Genomic DNA, 18,355 nt, shown 5'->3' with positions numbered 1-18,355 from the left:
TCTTCAACTCAATATGTAATTCTGTGTTCCTGGTAACATTTTAGGATATAACTTTACTTTCATAGTATACCAGGAGGTGAGATTCAGTTTCTTGGATCTGTGTGAGTTTTTATTATAAGAGGAGAGGCTTGGTAATGGGAAGTAACTTATCTTGTATAGAGGATATGCCTAGAAAATTACTATTTTATTATGATAAAGTTAAAGCATTCTAAACCTCGAGGTGTAAAATGAGGCAACGATGCATTGTTCCACCAAATAAAACATGAATCCCCATATAAGTCATTCACTGACATTAAACAGACATTTTTATTTTACAAAACAATATTATGACTGACTGATAAGGATTCTATGACCTCTCTTTTTTTCTCTTTTTTCTTCTACAACAAAAATGGTATACTTCAAAATGGCATGGAAAATATCACAACTCAATCTTTTAGTGTGTGTGTGTGAGTCTGGGAATGGAATCCAGGGGCATTCGAGCTCCGAGCTACACCCCCCGCCATATTTTGTATTCTTTATTTTAAAGCAGTGTCTCACTAGGTAGTTGAGGCTGTCTGTGAACCGCGACCCTCTGGTCTCAGCCTCTCGAATGCTGGGATTACAAGAGTGTGCCCTTGAATCTGTTTTAGGAGTTGATAAATTCATTGCCAATATAGTATTGAAAACCTTAATGTACATGCAAGAAAACCATACATATTTGTTTCTTTAATAATGAAAAAGTCCTAAACCTGTGATTGTAAATTCAAACATTTTATTTTACAAAGTGAGTTCTATATATTATCTCCTTAGATCTTATATTTTAGGACTTGATATATATGCTACTCACACATTGGAATCCAATAATTTTATCATAAAAATACAGTTATTGACCTTCTGATACTATTATGATAAGTGCCCTGAAATGACTAACTAGCTATTAATTCAAATGTATAAGAGAAGCATGGTGGCACACATATGTAATCTCAGTATTTAGGAGTCTGAGATGGGCGAATCGCAGGTTCAAGGAAAATCTCAGCAAGTAGTGAGACTATCCTTAGTGTAGTAAGACTCTGTTTCAAAATAAAAATTTTAAAAAAGCTGGGTGTGGTGGCACACGCTTGTAATCCCAGCATTCGGGAGGCTGAGACCAGAGGATTGTGGTTCGCGGACAGCCTCAGCTAATTAGTGAGGCCCTCTGCAACTTAGTGAGACCCTGTTTCAAAATAAAGAATAAAAAATAGAGCAGGGGGTGTAGTTCAGAGGTCAAATGCCCCTAGGCTCCGTCCCCCAACCTGCAATAAATAAATCAATAAATATTTAAAAAATAGGGCTAGGAGTGTAGCTCATAGGTAGAATGTCCCTGGGTTCAATCCCCAGTAGCACAAAAAATAAAAAATAAGAATTAATATCATGTCTACTGTGATTAAACCTTCTGGCTTGGTGACATATGCTTGTCATCCCAGCATTCGGGAGGCTGAGACCAGAGGATCGCGGTTTGCAGACAGCCTCAGCTACTTAGTGAGGCCCTCTGCAACTCAGTGAGACCAGGTTTCAAAATATAAAAAATTGGGCTGGGGGTGTAGCTTGGCGGTCGAAAGCCCCTGGGCTCCATCTCCATTATGGACAAAAGAAAAAAACCCCACAACTTTACTGTGGTGAGTTACAAATTAAATCCAAAATATGGATACAGATGACAGAAACAGCAGCTATTTGGATTTCTGTAAGGTAGTAAAGAAGATAAATAAATATAAATACTAAACTTTCTGTTCTTGTGGGGCACATCCATCTTAAAAATGCTGTCTCCCTGAATGTGTCCATTACACATTTAAAGTGAGACAACTATTTGAGTGTCAAATAAAATTGTTTAGCCACAAGCCAAATCTAGCAGGCTTGTTTAATGATTCAGATTGAATAAAACATTCAATTTGATTAGAAATATTCTCTCATTTGCTTAGTTAAAAATATTTCAGATTGGCAACTGAAAAGCATAAAGTGGAAAGAGTTTAATAATATATCAGAAAGGCAGTTATAACTACTGTTTATTTTTATTCAGTGTATTCTGAATTTTTATCCAGATAAATAAGTTCGCATTTGCAGCTTTGATAAGCCCAGGGGTAATTAGGAATCGAGGGAAAGTAAACTCCATGCCAAATTTACTTTAGATCCCTACCCTCTGGGACATCAATCAAAATGGCAGAGTAATTTGTAGCAATCAAAATAACAACTTTATCTGAGTATTGCTTGTTTATAAGCATTTTCCATGCTTACATATTTCTATCTTTCTATGCCACTTAAAGATTAATATCATGTGTAAACTTAAGGGCGGTGGTCTCAATACATGCATAGAATATGCATTAATAGATTAGCAATAGATAATAAGGTATAAATCCAACAATAATCAAAGGCAGGATGATAGTATTACATGGTAGAGTACTTCCAACGTTTGGTCAAGAGCTAAGTTTATTTATGTGTAATCTTATGAAAATGATTAAATACTTTTACCTGTTCTTGCACAGACACCTTTCTGTCTCCATTGTCCAATTACTCAATTATAATAGAGAACATTTTGACTGTCCCCCACAGCTGCAAATGTCCTCAGCTATCCCAACATGTATTAAGCTAATCAAGACTAAAAATAAAGCTTCAATTCTCCAAAACAGCAGACACTAATTTATTAACTTACCTAATTAAGAATCAAGAAATTAATGAGTGTACTTATCATAGATATTTGATTTAAAATTTTCTGTGGGAAAAGGTTATCAACCTGTTCTACTGTTTTATATTTTTTTAATGTTTTGAATTTGTAAACTGGCCTTGGAATATTAAATCATGCCCTGTTTGTGTGACTAGAGGCTTTTTGTTTTCAATCTGTTAAAAGGAAAATTACATAAACAAAACTGGTTCTAGTTATTAAGTATAGAAGTGTTGACCCAAGAGGAACAATTTAATCTGAAAGTTAAAAACATGTCTAGTTAAAACACTGTATAACATTAGGAAAGTGTTTAGTACTCTTTAATCCTTTTTCCTTATCTCTTTGGGTAATGTTTAATCTATATTTCATACCCTGGAGGGAATTTTTTTGCATTTGTATACCTTTAATTACATCTCTTTTACTTTGTATGCTTCTTTGACCATAGAAAAAAAATCATAAAGAGTGGATATAGAGTTATTCGTTTGGCTACAATAAATCACCACTTTTTATATATTTACCAATATTGAGCCACTTTCATAAATCAGACTTAGAATAAAGACATGGTTATCCTGGTTAATCTCTAAAAATCTAACTATTGAGATATTTTTACTTGCTTTCTCCTCTGTTGTTTTTTAGGTCCTCCTATCACTACATACTACTACTATCAAATTTATTCACAGGTATTACATGTTTGGGTAGTCATGTCATTCTTTCTTCAGTGACGATGGACTGAGTCCAGGTAAAACTTTGTCATATTCAGCTCTGTGTTAATATCAGGCTATCAACAATGAGTGTTTACAGGACATTCCATAAATGTTGAATGCACATGCTATGCAGATCAACATTTTTTCCAATAATATTAATGAGAACAATGTAGTACTTTCTTTGAAAAACTAATGAAATAGCTGAAACCATACAGTCTCTTAATTTTCTAAAGTGAGCAAAATCTCACATTTACTTATACTTACTGTAACCATGATATAGGGCTTATAGAATTCTTCAGTATGCCAGTAGTAGCATGAAGTATTAGAATCTTGAAAAGTATTGTAAAAGCTACCCAATTATTTCAAAATTCCAACTTTAAGAGTCAGTGCATAACTTACACTACCTGATCAGAGCTGGACTCTCAGGGTTCCAGCTATATCAAGTCACTATTCAATCATATATGGAGCACTTATGTTTCTACCATTTGCCAATCAATCTGTAGGCTAAATACACTTAAATTCATTATTTATGCAAAAGCTAAGGGATATTTAATTTTGGAGAAACCCACTATCACTTGGGTAGAGACCTCAAATATATTTTACCTTTTAACAACCTTTGCATATGTAGAAATGCTAAGAGAAACACTCTAAGAAACAGAATCCAGAAGTGTATTGTACATATGTTTGGTGGGTTTGAGTTAATGAGCATTTAGACCCTGAGTTGATTTATGTTTGACAGTTAGCTCTAAAATAATCGGCTCAAAATCTAACTAAGAATGATTCAGCTTCAAAGAGATAAGTATGCTAATGAAGTTGTTCATGCATTGTGCATCTGTTAAATGTGATAAATGTTTTGAAACTTTAAATGTTTTTTGAGTGGATTTGAGGTAGAATTATGGTATAGCATATTTTCCATTACAGCATACTTGGTAAGAGTCAATGAGATCACTTCTCATCAAAAAATAAAAATAAAAAACACCCTAACAAAAAACATATAGAAAACACTCAATTTAATATAAGGGGTTTCATATGTTGTTAAAATTAAGGTTTTTATATTTTAAAAATCCATACACATGAATAATTAATTAATGAAAAAATTTTATATATTTTTATGTACATAAGATTTTTATATAATTATTTTCAGAATCGTGGAGTATATATGGTTTGATAATTGCTAAATATTTTACTGGTATAATCAAATCTTAGAAACATTCTAATAACAAAAGTTAATTTTATTATGACCTCAAATACAATTTTTCTAAATAATTTGTATGTGCATGTCCTCAAACACAATCTTTCTAAATGAGTTTTTTGTGCATCTTCTTGATTGATTCAATTCAAAAAGGACCTTCCCTGCATGTTAGAAAATACATAATAAAAATATTTTTCTTATAATAGCAATTTTTATTATATAATTGTGACTTATACTTAAATAACACCTTTTTATCATTGTAATATCATCACAAGTAAATCACCAAGATAATTAATGTCCTGTGATAAGTTCACTTATCAACACTTAAAGGACAACTCGCTAGTTAATTTCAAAATGACAGCTAATAGTTTTGCTGCACTCCCCACTAATTTAACCACTCTAAGTAGAAATTTTAGTCTTATTTTTGTGCCAGCGACTTTACAAATGTAGATCAATTAAAGTATAGATATTTAATAAAAAGCACTTAAGTATTGTCAAATTTCAAAGAAATCAATTTAAAAAATGTCACTATTCAGAAGTTCACTTGAAAATGTGAATTCAACTGTAAATATTTTATAAACTCACTCTCATAACCGTTATCTGTCTACACACACACACACACACACACACACGTACACACATTTATAAGATACTGGCGAGAAATGAATGACCTCATTACAGTAAACTCTCAGCCTTACCAAGGAATTACATTTAAAGAGACTTTCGTGCACAGTGATTATAGTACATGCTTTCTGTTACTCATTGTAAGTGTGATTTTCACACAGTTTGGAAAACTCCAGAGTGTTGGCCTGCTCCATTAACAGATGGAGTGTTATTGATTTGATACTTGTAGATTAGAAAAGAGTTCATTTTTGCTCTTAAGATCTGTTATCATTTGGTTGTTTCTAGTCCAACAATGGACTGGAAAACATGCCTGTGCATGCAAAGGCGGTTCAAAATGACTACATTTCGATTTCCTTCAAATGCCTTGATTTTCACTTATTTTAAGACAACTTTCAAGAATCAAAGCCTGGGGCACATTACTTTTACATTCCTGATTATAGATGTGAGTATGATTTAAACATAAGAAGCTACTTTACAAGTGAAGCGAATAGAAAAGCAATCTCTTACGTTGGATTAAGAGTAAATTGAGGTCTAAAATTACGAACTTTGGTACACATGTAGAATTGAAAGAGTTATTTCTATGCCGTGGTCTAAGAAAAATTGATTTTACACATAATTAAGATAGTTACATGCATTCGATGTTAGAAAAATAATTTCTTGTCTTCAAACTGGAAAAGAAAGGAAGGGGTTATAGCATATTAAGTATAGACAGAGTGAATTTTATTTTTTCCTTTCCTGTAACTGATTGACTTGAAATCCCTGACTCTGAGAGACAAAGCAGGATAGACTGACAGAAAATGCTATATCCACAGCCTCAAGTTCAGATGGAAGCTGTCCAGAGAGTTTTAATTCCAAATCAAACATTTCACACTGATGAAAAATTGCCAATTTTCTATGAAGATAATATACTTTATAGTTTTATGTCATTAAACCTATCTTCATTTAGTTTATATTTCATAGATATCAAATGAATTTTTAAATATTAAATTTGATATAAAAATTAAATGGAATAGAAAGTATTTTTAAATGGTGAAATTGTGACCTGAAAACTAAACACCTTATTTTGCTAGCTGGCTACAACTTCTATTCACACCATAAAATCTGCTCCATGCCCATTTTCTCTCAAGAAAGTGCTTAAAGAGCTAGGCTCATTGGTGTATGCCTGTAATCCCATTACTTCAGAGGTTGAGACAGGAGGATCTCAGGTTTGAGGCCAGCCTCAGAAACTTAATGAGACCATTCTCATTTGTTTCAGAACAAAAAATAAAAAGAGCGGGTGGTCTAGCTTGTAAATAAAATGTTCCTTGGTTCAATCCCAAGCACCAAAATTTAATAAAATTAAAGTTTCAAAGTGAGTTCGTTCAATATCTTTAATTTGGTTGTTTCATGAGGGCATACAGCAGGAAAATAGCTTCAAGTGAATTTCTGAATAGTACAAATTATTTCCAAATGAAATCTTTGGAAATTGAATGCTTGAATATACAGTTCTTCAGTGCAGAATGCTCTCTCAAACAGATAGGAATTATTTAATCACTCTATTTCTAATATGTAGACACTGATTTTCAGCCATATAATAGAAGTTACAATAAAAATAAAACCAAAATGTCCTCTCATGTAAGATCGTAGGACTTTTAGATCTTCTGCAATTCAAATATGTCATCAACATTAATCCATTTAGGCCTCACAAAAACAATGCTTTTTTAGCGGGTGCCAATATTATCATGCTCCTTTAACAGGCAGGAACATTAATTAGGTCATAGAAGTTTCACATAACTTGCTTACATTTTTATCACTAACGGTGAGGCTGGACATTGAACTCTTAGCAGTTTTAAGCGAGAGCAGGGACACCCAACTAATACGCTCTGCTGCTTCCCGTGTTTATGTTACACTGATGCTTCTACCATCACTCTTTCTTACCTTAACATTTTATTTCTATATTTCGATTCTGGAGCTTGAACCCAGAGGAGTTCTACCTCCCTGCTACACCTGAACCCTCTTCACTTTTTGTAAAATTTTTAAACTGGGTCTCCCTAAATTGCTGATGCCCGCCTTGGACCTGTGATCCTCCAGTCAGGCTCCCAATCACTGGGATCATAGGCATGTGCCACCACATCCACTTTACCCTAGGATTTAAGATGATTATATTTTTATTGGCTAACCCCTTTGCATGCCCAGAAGCTCAGCCAAACCGTTCAGTTTTCACTTGGCCTACTCTCAAGTTCTCAACCTTGTTCTCAACTTGCATCAGAGTAACTTCCATCTGAATGAATGGGAGGTTTATTAGAGAATCAGATGTTGGGGCTCATCCCTGGAGTTCTGGGAGGAGCGAAACTGAGGTCTGAGGTAGGGCCTGAGAGTGTGCACTCCCAACCAGCTGTCAGATGCTGCTGCTGATAATTCTGGGAATGACAGTTTGAGAACCATTGGTCTATTACCCTGTTATGGTTTAAATGGTGGGGGTTCTTTTTCTTATTCAACTAAAGTTTGTTGAATAGAAAAATTTAAAATAATAGGCAGCTCAGTGGAGCTTTAACAAATCTTTATTACGAAACCAGTAGGAAATAGAGCAGTAGGAAATAGAGAAGGAAAAAGCAGCATGCTGGCCCGCATGCTGGAGAGCCCCCAAATGGAGCTCTGGCCCCTTTTGGGGACCCCAACCTTTAAATAGATTTTGTATTGGTATCAGCGTTACCAAGGCAATGGGCTAATTATTTATTCCTTAGCCAGGTGGTGCCTCTTTGTCTCTGGACAGTGTACTTACTAAGTGCAGGGGTCAAGAATTTACCTGGCCCTTGTCTTCATTGTACTGGGCAGTATTAGTTGCTCATCAACTAGGGTGCTTTGAAGCCACACACAAAGTTTACCTCTGCTATGCCCAGGCTGGATCACAGAGGAGAGGAGTAAACAGAGCCACCAGTTACCTCCATTATAGTTTTAGGGCTGAAGGGTTCAGTTGACTCTAAGGCTTTTACTATAGGTTAATCATTAGAATGAAGGGCAAAGACAGAAAGGAACTCTGTATTGTAATAGCTGCAACCCCCTCCCTGCCTGAGTGCCTGCACAGCACCTAGGTTCTAACTATATTTTATATTTTGGAAATTAATATCAAATCAATTTTCCAACACCGGCATATTCATACATTTTGACGCCTCTTCCCAATACTGGTACATACCCCAGATCATTTCCTATGAACAAACACAGTATTTTCTAATAGCTTATGTTAAAAAATAAATTATAAAGTTTTCTTCCAGAATTTGTCATGACATATTCACAAATCAAACCATAACTGCTGTTACTGATTTATTTTCCTTTATGGTGACAGTGACGCTATAAGATACACAAGAACTCAAACATCCAGAGGTTCCACATCTCATGCTGTTCTTATGATATTTGTAACCTTTCAAGAGTCACATATGTGCATGTACACAGACTCACACCAATATACCCGTACAGAATCACATCTGAGTTTAGGAAAATAAGGAAAATGTATAACTCAAATATTCTTCAGAGTGAAGCTTTTCTGTGATAATAAATACCTTTGAGAAAATAACAAAATAATTATAAGAAAATTGTTACAGTTCCGGAACTGTTCCCGGGGCCCTGTTGGGCTCCTGAAACTGTTACAGTGAGATGTAGAGGCGGGTTCTTGTTCTGAGCTAGGTATAGAAAATACTAGTCCGAACTCTTGCTGGAAGCTTAAATGAGTTTATTATTACAAAGATGGAAAGATAGGACAAAGTTCAATGAATACCAGAGGTAGTGTAAGGGGGGTGACTTGAAAAGAAATCATCAAATTCTCCAGGATACAAAAGCATTTTTATAGATTTATCCTTCATTTGGCTCTACCAAGTAACCTTCTGACCAAGGCGTAAGTCTGCCCATTAACTCCATCCAGAACCCTTTTTTGTTATGATTATGGGGATTACGATTATGGGGATTTCTAGCTCGGCCATAGAAACCTTCCTGCCTTACTGCAGGTGTAAGCCTAGTTTTTTTTTTTGTTTTGTTTTTTGTTTTAGGACCAGAATGATTAACAAAATCAGGGGCCACTTGGTATCTGTTCCCCTTCCACAGAGGCCTGTACCCACCTCCCATACTCTGCACCCTCCTCCTGCACTCTTGGGGAATTCTTAGCTCTTTTGCTAGGTGTCTTTTACTATGTAAACTTGCTATTAGAATATGAAAGCCCTCAGGCCCAGCTCTTCTATTTACTTGCTAATTTCTTTTAATGAGGGGACTCTGCACTTTAACAGCTGCCTGAGTGCCTGACAGTAACCAGGCCCTGCTTTTGACAGTTTGAAACCAAGTTTCCTGAGCTGCCTAGTAAACAAAGGACCCATTTGGAGAAACAAGTTCAGATACCACCTCAGCCACCACCCAGCATTTCTGGCAGGTGAAAGTCCAGATTCCCAGTCCAGTCTTGTGTCCCTAGTCACCCTTTGCTCTAAGACCTCTAGAAAGGAAGGATCCCAAAGACCACTGGGTCCTCTCAAGCCTCTCAAGCCTCTAATGCTCTCTCGAGCCCACTTGTGCTATCCCTGAACATGTATCGATCTGGTAAAAGGTCTTGAAATCTCCCTCTGAGGATGTCCTTTTGTTCCTGTCAAAATTGAGAATCTTGTGGCAGAGGGGTCGCCCTTCTGAAGACCATGAAACCCCCTTGTGCCTGCTCTCTTCCTCTCAAATGCCTTTTTCCTATGTAAGCTTTTCAAACCTGCCTCCATTTCCCACCAGCACAGTGCACAAGTGACATGGTGGTGTGGTTCAGGGGACAACAGCTGCTTCCAGCTCTGCTCTCTGCCTCCAGGCCATGACTGCACTGGGCCTCAATCCTTCCCCTCACAATAGGTGGAAGAGGAGTTTGCTGCTGGCTTGCTGCAGCCTTGGTGCTTGAGAGAGACATGAAGGTGAGGTAGGAGAAGAAAATAAAAATAATATGTAAAAAGGAGGCAAACTGGAAAGAAAGAAAATACGGTTTTAAAAACTAGAAACTGCGGTATCTTCACCCTACTGAGTCTGTTCTTTCTTAGGCTAAAGCCCTTAATAGGCCACACTGTTAATAATAATGACCTATCTAGTTTGTCCTCCCTTAGGCCAAAGTCCTCAATAGGCCCATTCTTTTTCATTCTAATGGGCCATCTTCCCACCTGAAATTCCTGAGGTGTTTGGTAAACAAAGGTTCCCTCCCCTTCAAAATGTCTGGCTGTTGTATGCAGAGTTTGCGAGAAATGAGAGACTGGAGAGTCCAAGGGAAATGTGCCAATTGAAGCCTTCATTAGCTGGCCAGCGGCGGAGCCTTCAGTCTAGAAATCAGATCAGAGGGGTGCCCCGACTGGCCAGGGTAGGGGGCTTATAAGCAGGCAGGTTTACAGAAGCTGAAACTCATAGGTTAGGAGGTGTTGGGGGAGGGATACCACACAGGAATTTCAGGTAGTGAGATAACCATTAGCAAAGGGCAGAGCAGGGGAGTCATCCCCCTCCTGCTGAGCTCCAGGTCTTTCCTAGAGGTGCAAGATTAAACTTTAGATTAGCAGGAGGGAAAAAAAATGTGGTCTCTTCTGTTTCTACATGACCAATGGTCATCATCCAGCCCCCACCAAAAAATTGGCAGGAACCTGAGAAATAAAAAAAAAAGAGAACTGGGCCCCCATCCATGCCATTTGCCCCTTCAAGCCCCCTTATGGGGTCTCCTACGCTTGTAATCGCAGCATTTGGGAGGCTGAGACAGGAGGATCCTGGTTAGCAGACAGCCTCAGCAACTTAGTGAGGCCCTTTGCAACTCAGTGAGACCCTGTTTCAAAAATTAAAGAATAAAAAATAGGGTTAGGGGTGTAGCTAGGAGGTAGAATGCCCCTTGGTTCAATCCCAGCAATATATATAGCCATCTTTTGAGATGGTCCACATTTTCCCTTGAACACACTATCCCTCACTTTCCTAAATAAACCTCTGTCTTTGTCTCTGACCTGCATGTGTTGAAATTTTTTTCTGCTATGGAAGCCAAGGACTGCACTGATCCTGAGTTCCTGAGGTGAGGAATGGACCTGTCGCTCCCTGACACAGGAAACAAGCAGGTGAGAGCCTGTGATGCTGGGGTGTTGGGGCGCTCACACAGAAGCCTCCCATGCCCTTGGTGGGCGTGGATGCTGTCTCCCCACAGATGATGCACTGGTGCTACAGCTAAGGCGAGGCACGCCCAGTGTATCAAGTCCTGATGCCATCACTTCCCACAAGAGAGGGAGGGAAAGAAATAGGATGGTGGATGCTGGAATCCTCTCTCCAATGCTTTCTGTGACTATGAGTGGAATGAAGGCCAGACATTATTTGCAAACCAATCCAATCTCCACAGTGTCCAATGTCAAATCAGCTGCAAGTTTGTAGACATTGCCATAATCAATGCTGTTGGGGTGCCTTCCACCCTGCAGCCTCTCCCCCTCAGGCATCAGCTTAATGAAAGAATTGTTCCTCCAGACTCAAGTGGAAACACCATTTTAGTTTATGGTGCTTGGATGCAGTTATGCCCAGTCACCTAGTGCCATCTAGAGGCTATGGTCTGCCACCACCACCACCATTACCACCACCACCATCACCACCACCACAAACACTAACAACATGTTTAAGTGGCTAGACCATCAGGACAGAATTTATGTTTGTAAGAATAAGACTCACTCATTTTTAGGGTTTGGTAGAAGAGTGGCTTCACATGCTAACCTTGCTATTCTGGAGTTTCAGCTTTCAGGAGTAATCTATAAGGAACTCAGAAATAAATTGAATAGATGGGAAAAGATAAAGGCTTTTCCTCAGCAGGAAAACCTTTATCAGGATACCTTCCCTGGGTGGAAGCTTGAATACCTTCCCTGTCTTCTACTAACTACTGCACTTTGATCTTTGTGTCTTCTGAGCAGAATTCTTTTGCTCTCAAAGAAAATCTGAGGTAAGCCATAGGTTCAGGGCTGACACTGCCTTTCCACAGCTCAACTCTGAGAATGAATCTTCATTTCCTCCCTCTTCCATCTCTCTAGGGAAGTGTCTTCCATGGATGTGAGAAATGTTCTTGGATTATTAAAGGTTTCAATAACTTGCTTGGGCCTATTAAAACATGCTTATGGATTGTTGAAAAATAATGTGGAATTTGTTTGTCTTTGGGTGTAGAGTGCCAGAAATTTGGGTTCTGGTCATTGTGTAATTTTGTATACAATATTTATGAATGTTTTTATGAAATAACAGTGACATATATATTTTTACTGAGAGAAGTAATTTGGTCTGAGTTCGGATGTCGTAGTATCATTTAAAACACAAATTTATTAAAGAAACTAAGGCAAAAAGGAACTAGTATATAAGAATGCGAGCAACACGAAGAAAGCACGTGAGTATGAGGATTATTTTTAGTAAGGAAGGTTAAAAGGAAAGGAGAGTATCTTGAGAAATAAAAAGGACCTCATATGGTAAAATAAAATTTGGTTCCAAAGATTGTCTCAAATGGAAAAGGGCAACATCAGAAGATGAGAGCAAGTTGCAAAGTAAGTATGTCAAAGAAGATCTGTGGAAAATGAAGTTTCTGAAAGGAATTTTTGTTTGGGGGACAAAATTGGTTATAGTTAAGACAATTTACTTAGATGAAGGCTTTCATTTCCAGGTCTCCCAGTAAACAGGAAACTCTGAATGGTTCCCAACATATTTGTTACGGATTTGGAGAGTATGGTCATGGGGAAACTGTTCCTGGGGACCCCTGTTAGGGTGCCGGACACAATTTCCCTCAAACCACAACAAAACCCCAAATGACCAAAAACAGAAAAAAAAAAACAAAAAAACAGGGGTCCTTGTCCTGAGCTAAGGATAAATATGCATAGTTCGGACAGTTACTGAAGATTTAAAGACATTTATTAAAAAGATAGAAATACAGAAAATATAAATACAGAAAATAGTTACAGCCCCATGCCAGAATGGCATGGGGGGAGGGTGGTCCGGGCCAACTCACCACCCTCAAGATACAGCATGGTGGACCCGGACTTTTTATACCCATGACCTCCATCTTGTTTACATAATTCTGACATAGTGAAGGTCCCTGTAAGGTTCCTCCCCCAGCAAGGTGTGGCAAGGTGTCTCCTTTCATGAAGGTAGACCCATCCAACCATCTTGGCTAGCTTATCTAATCATGTAGATCTATCTTTAGACACAGAAAGGCCTAGTTCTCCTCTCCTACTGACTTGTTCATTACTTTTAGCTATGTTAAATTACATTGGAATAGTTGCCTGCTTTTAGGCAGAAACTAAGTCTTTGCACAGATTTGTCCCTCACCCAATTTTTGAAATATATTAATAATCATAGCTTTCTCAAATCTTCCTAGGCCCTTCCCAATACTGGTACAATATTGTCTACATTTCTGTTTCCCATTAGGGAACAAGAAACCTTCTCCTTCTCTTTTTACAAACTAGGGTTTTCTCCAGGATTGGTCCTTCTCCATCTTTGGACTTGTAATGGACACAGCCTTGGGGCCCTCTCTGCTCTGTCAATGTTCTAGGGGTCAATTAATATGGAGGTGCATCACTCACAGCTATGATCCCACTAGAGCCTCTTTCACTTGGACAGATAAATGCATACCTTCACCCCTATGGTGTCAGAAGCAGGCTTACATTTTCAGTAAATACTATTAATTAAAACCACTGCTAGGTATGGTGATACCATGTCTCTCCCACCATCTTTCCAGGGTTTACTTAAGGTTCATGTCTAAAGGATAGAGATAGTTACCCACTACTCCTACAGTGTAGAACCTGGATGAACATCTCTGAAAAACAGACCCTGTTTGGATTGGGATGCTATTCCAAGGGCAAGAACATCTCCTTTTACTTTTAGATGGAGAATTTCATTTCCTAGGGTTGCTGGAATGCATTCTTCACAATTAGGAAGCATTTGAGCCCCCTACTCTAAAATAAGAAATTCCTCATCTTCTATGCAAATATCCTGGCCTGCATACAAATTAGAGGATAGCAAAATCTGATCACCAGAGAGAAGTATTAACCCCAATATTCTCCAAGAGCTAAAACTTGTTTTAAAATGTTTAGAGAAGTGGTCTGAACTGTCTTGTGTGCCCATGTTTTTTTTTGCTCTCTGAGAATCCCAACATTTTTGAGAGGGTCAAGGCAAGTCCAGTGCTTCCTTGGGCAGTTAGACCCACCACATACCGTGATCCTGTTCAATACAGGATCTCTCTTACTCTTCCATGGCCCTCTTACTCCTTACCATGATCTGTCTGCTGTCTCTCGTACCCCTGGCTCCTACATTCTCTGCCTCTGGTTGGACTCTACTCCTCAGGCCCCTACTTCATCCACCTTATTGCTTCTTTGGGAATCAACTTCAGATTCCCAAAATGTGGAAACTTAGAGTTGGTTCTCTGAAGTTGGTGCCCTTTTCCCTTAAGGATATAAGAGGCCAGACATGGTGTCACACACTTGTAATCCCAGCATCTGGGAGGCTGAGACAGGAGAATCACAGGTTCTTAGCCAGCCTCAGATACTTAGGCACTCTGCTACTTTGTGAGACCCTGTTTCAAAATAGGACTAGGGGTGCATCTCAGAGGTAAAAATTCACCTTGGTTAAACCCCCAGTACCACAAAAAAATAAATTAAAAGCTGACTTCAAGAAGTTTTCAGGAGATTCCATTAAATGCATATAAATAAATATAATAAATACATAGGTTCTTAAAATTAGACTATTATTTTTACTTAAGGAATGTCATGTGAGAACTGTGACAGATACCATCTCTTAGAAAATATAAATTGTCCTAGATAATATCATCATTTATGGGGACAATATTTATATAACCAATTACTCTAGATATCCTATAGGCAATCAAGCCATACCTCTTTAAGACCCTAAAACTGAAATGCATTTTTTCACTCTCAGAGACAACAACTGAAGTAATCTAGGTGTCCAGTGCTGAAATCTCCTCACTCAGCCCAAACCGAAGCTGCTTCCATCTCACATTCACATGGTCCAGCACCAGGTATTAGTATTGGCAGGGCTATACTATTCCTGGGAATTGCTTTTTTATCTTTGGGGGAGAAATCAGTTTTTATGTAAGCATACTCTATTTCAGGAGTCTTCCATTCCACTGATCTATGTGCCTACCTTCTTTCCCAAACCATACTGTATTGATTATGGTGGCATTAATAAATCTTTAACACGGGTATTCCAAGTCTTGCAACTTTTATTTTCAAAGTTGTTTGTTATTCTGGTTCTTTTGCGTTCCCATATAAATTTTGGAATGAGTATCAATATGTAAAAAATAAAAAGATTTGATTAGGAATGCAGAGAAACTATGAATTATTTGGGGGAAATTGACATATTAAGAATATTGAGAATTTAATTCTCTGCAGATCTTTGTGACTGCTTCCTTTACCCAAGTACTATGGAAATGATGTCATGCGAAATATAGTATCACAGGAAATCCAGTCATGAAAGTACTGCATGTTTTTACCTGCTCCTCTTGGGATGCTCATCTTTGGATCCTTCAATTACCTTGTTACAATCTGACTACACTTATTCCACGGGCTTTCTTCAGGGAAGTCAAACTCCTCCACATGAAGCCTGCTAAAATCTACATAAAAGAATGTCCCCCTGCTAGTCTTCAACTGTCTCTGCCACCTGCTGTTCCAGCTTGAGTCAAATTCTGACTGCAAAGGCAGAACTGTCCAACCGAGTCCTTTCTAAATGTTTAACCCATAGGTATTATGATTTTGTTTGAAAGAAATAACTTTTGGAGTAAGTTATTATATAGAAACCAATAACCACAGTAATGATTCCTCTGATTTTGTACTTCTATCTTTGAGAGGGATATGATTAAATGTAACACTGTCCTTTAACAGTATGGCATTTTCTTTGAGTAGCAACTGAATATAGAGGGGAGTTGTGAAAGTACATGGGTTTTGCAGGGACGTGGAATGCAGGAAAATTCTAAAGTAATGGGTGCAACTAACATTTGATGGATTTGGGCAACCTGTGAATAACAGGGAAAGGTACTAGATTTAGAGATGCATTACAGGTAGAGACAAGTTTTGTCTGCCGAATTAAGGTGTTAAGAAAGTAGGAGTTAAGGTTGTTCTGAATACGGCACCTGACATAGCAATAAAGCCCTAGGGACACATTTACCATCTATCTTCCATATAGCACAGGGAAGATATTGGAGAAAAATGAGAAAATGGCAGGTTTCTTATTCTCTCATTTTGTTGAAGCCATAATTTAGAATAACTTCTGTTAATTAAATTATAGTGGTGGATTTCCTAAAATTTACTTGATAAAGCATGATCTACCTAGATATTAGGATTATTTCATGTAGACAGATTGTCTTTCTTTTTCCTTCTCGTTCTTTTTAAAATTTGGAGCAGGGTATCACCAAGTTGGCACGGGTCTCCCTAAGCTGCTGAGGCTGGCCTCAAATGATAATCCTTTTTAGATAGATTACCTTAAACCTTAGTGCTTCAGGGTAGGCATGTAGTTCAGTGGTAGAGTTCTTGCCTAGAATTCAGGAAGCTCTGGGCTTGATCTCAGCACCAGACTCATGCAGATGTGCAACTCTCTCTCTCTCTCTCTCTCTCTCTCTCTCTCTCTCTCTCTCTCTCTCTCTGTATATATATTTGTGTGTGTGTGTGTGTGTGTGTGTGTTTGTGTTTGATTCCCACTTATAAGTTACCACTCTTCAAAATGTGTAATACTTGTACAAAAGCAAGAGGTTTTAGAGATTTCTATTCATTTTCTATTTTCATAGTTTGATTTAAAAACAGAGAATGCATTGTGAATAAGAGAACTTCTATATCTTGAATTCTTAGCCATGTAATGTGGTCATATTTGGGAATGTAAAAAAAAAAAAAACTCTAAAACTGGCAGTTACTCAATTTTGCCCTTCTCCACTGGATGTCCCTTTGTCCCAAAGAATTGTAGAATGTTCATGATAGCACTCAAACAGATGGTGATAAATAATGTTATCACAAAAGATATGATTATCTTTTCTATATCATGATGTCAACTCTACCTCGAATTTTTTTTTTTTTTTTTTTTTTTGTGGTACTGGGGTTCCTGGAAGCTCTTCTACCTCCGAGGCTACACTCCCAGACCTGTTTTTACATTTTTATTTAGAAACAGGGTCTCCTAAGCCAGCACGCACCGCTGGCTTCGAACCTGCGTGATCCTCCTGTCTCTGGCTCCCAAGCGCGGGGATTACAAGCGTGCGCCACCACGCCCGGCCTCTACCTCGGATTTTAAATAACTATTACTCAGTTTAGTCTATCTGAAAGTGACCTGAAGGCCATTAAAGAAATGTAGAAGAATGCCACCAAGTTATTTCAATAACTCCACAGGGCGCTGTGGAGCACTAAAGCTCTAAACGAAGGTAAATTTATCTGACCTATGAAGTAAAATTGTTCAGTCTACTGACACCACAGCAAGGGATTGCCAAGTTGATTTATAAGTACTGTGGGGCACCACCAAATTAACTTACTGCCTCCAGCAGCAGATTGTCAGGTTTAAGTAGGAGACTGTGTACACAGGGGTGGCTTCATGCTTGACCTGCACATACCAGCCGTGGCAGAGCAGGAAAGGGTGACTTTAGTAGAACTTGTCGAAAACTCTTAACTGTACTAAAATATCACACATCTCCTTGTCAGAAAGAGTACATGAGGGTTGTTATTTCATGCCTCTGCCATTTATTAGCCAGGAGATTCCTTCCCCATGCCAATCCCATCCTATCTCACCAACTTCAATTGAAACAAACTAATCACTTTTCTCAAGATAATTTTCATAAAGGAATACAGAATATATAATTTAAGATTAGATCATGACCTAAAACTAGTCTCTGAAATATTGATGGAGTTGTTTGTTTGTTTGTTTATTTATTTATTTATTTTGCAGTACTAGGGACGGAACCCAGAACCCAGGGGTATTCTATTTCCAAGCTACACCCCCAGACCTATTTTTTTTCTTTATTTTGAAACAGGGTCCACAAGCTGCAGAATGCCTCACTAAGTAGCTGAAACTGGCTGCGAACCTACATTTTCTTGTCTCAGCCTCCCAAGTACTGGGATTACAAGCATGTGTTACCATGCCCAGTTTGACTGAATTTTATTTTTAACATAATTTGTCCTAGGTTGGCAATATGTATGTTATTAAAGCTTA

The 18,355-nt window shown here is 38.0% G+C and overlaps 1 protein-coding gene across 7 annotated transcripts in view; it reads right to left on the bottom strand.

Annotated features, from left to right (window-relative positions):
* Positions 1-18,355, bottom strand: part of PCDH11X (protocadherin 11 X-linked) — a gene marked incomplete at both ends in the record, with an annotated part of 600,787 nt that overhangs the window by 232,915 nt on the left and 349,517 nt on the right. The gene's annotated exons all lie outside the window — the stretch shown is intronic.

Source organism: Muscardinus avellanarius (assembly GCF_963383645.1).
Source record: "Muscardinus avellanarius genome assembly, chromosome: X".
Taxonomy (NCBI): domain Eukaryota; kingdom Metazoa; phylum Chordata; class Mammalia; order Rodentia; family Gliridae; genus Muscardinus; species Muscardinus avellanarius.
The sequence above is the reverse complement of the archived record's forward strand: the minus strand, read 5'-3'. Positions and strand labels throughout refer to the sequence as shown.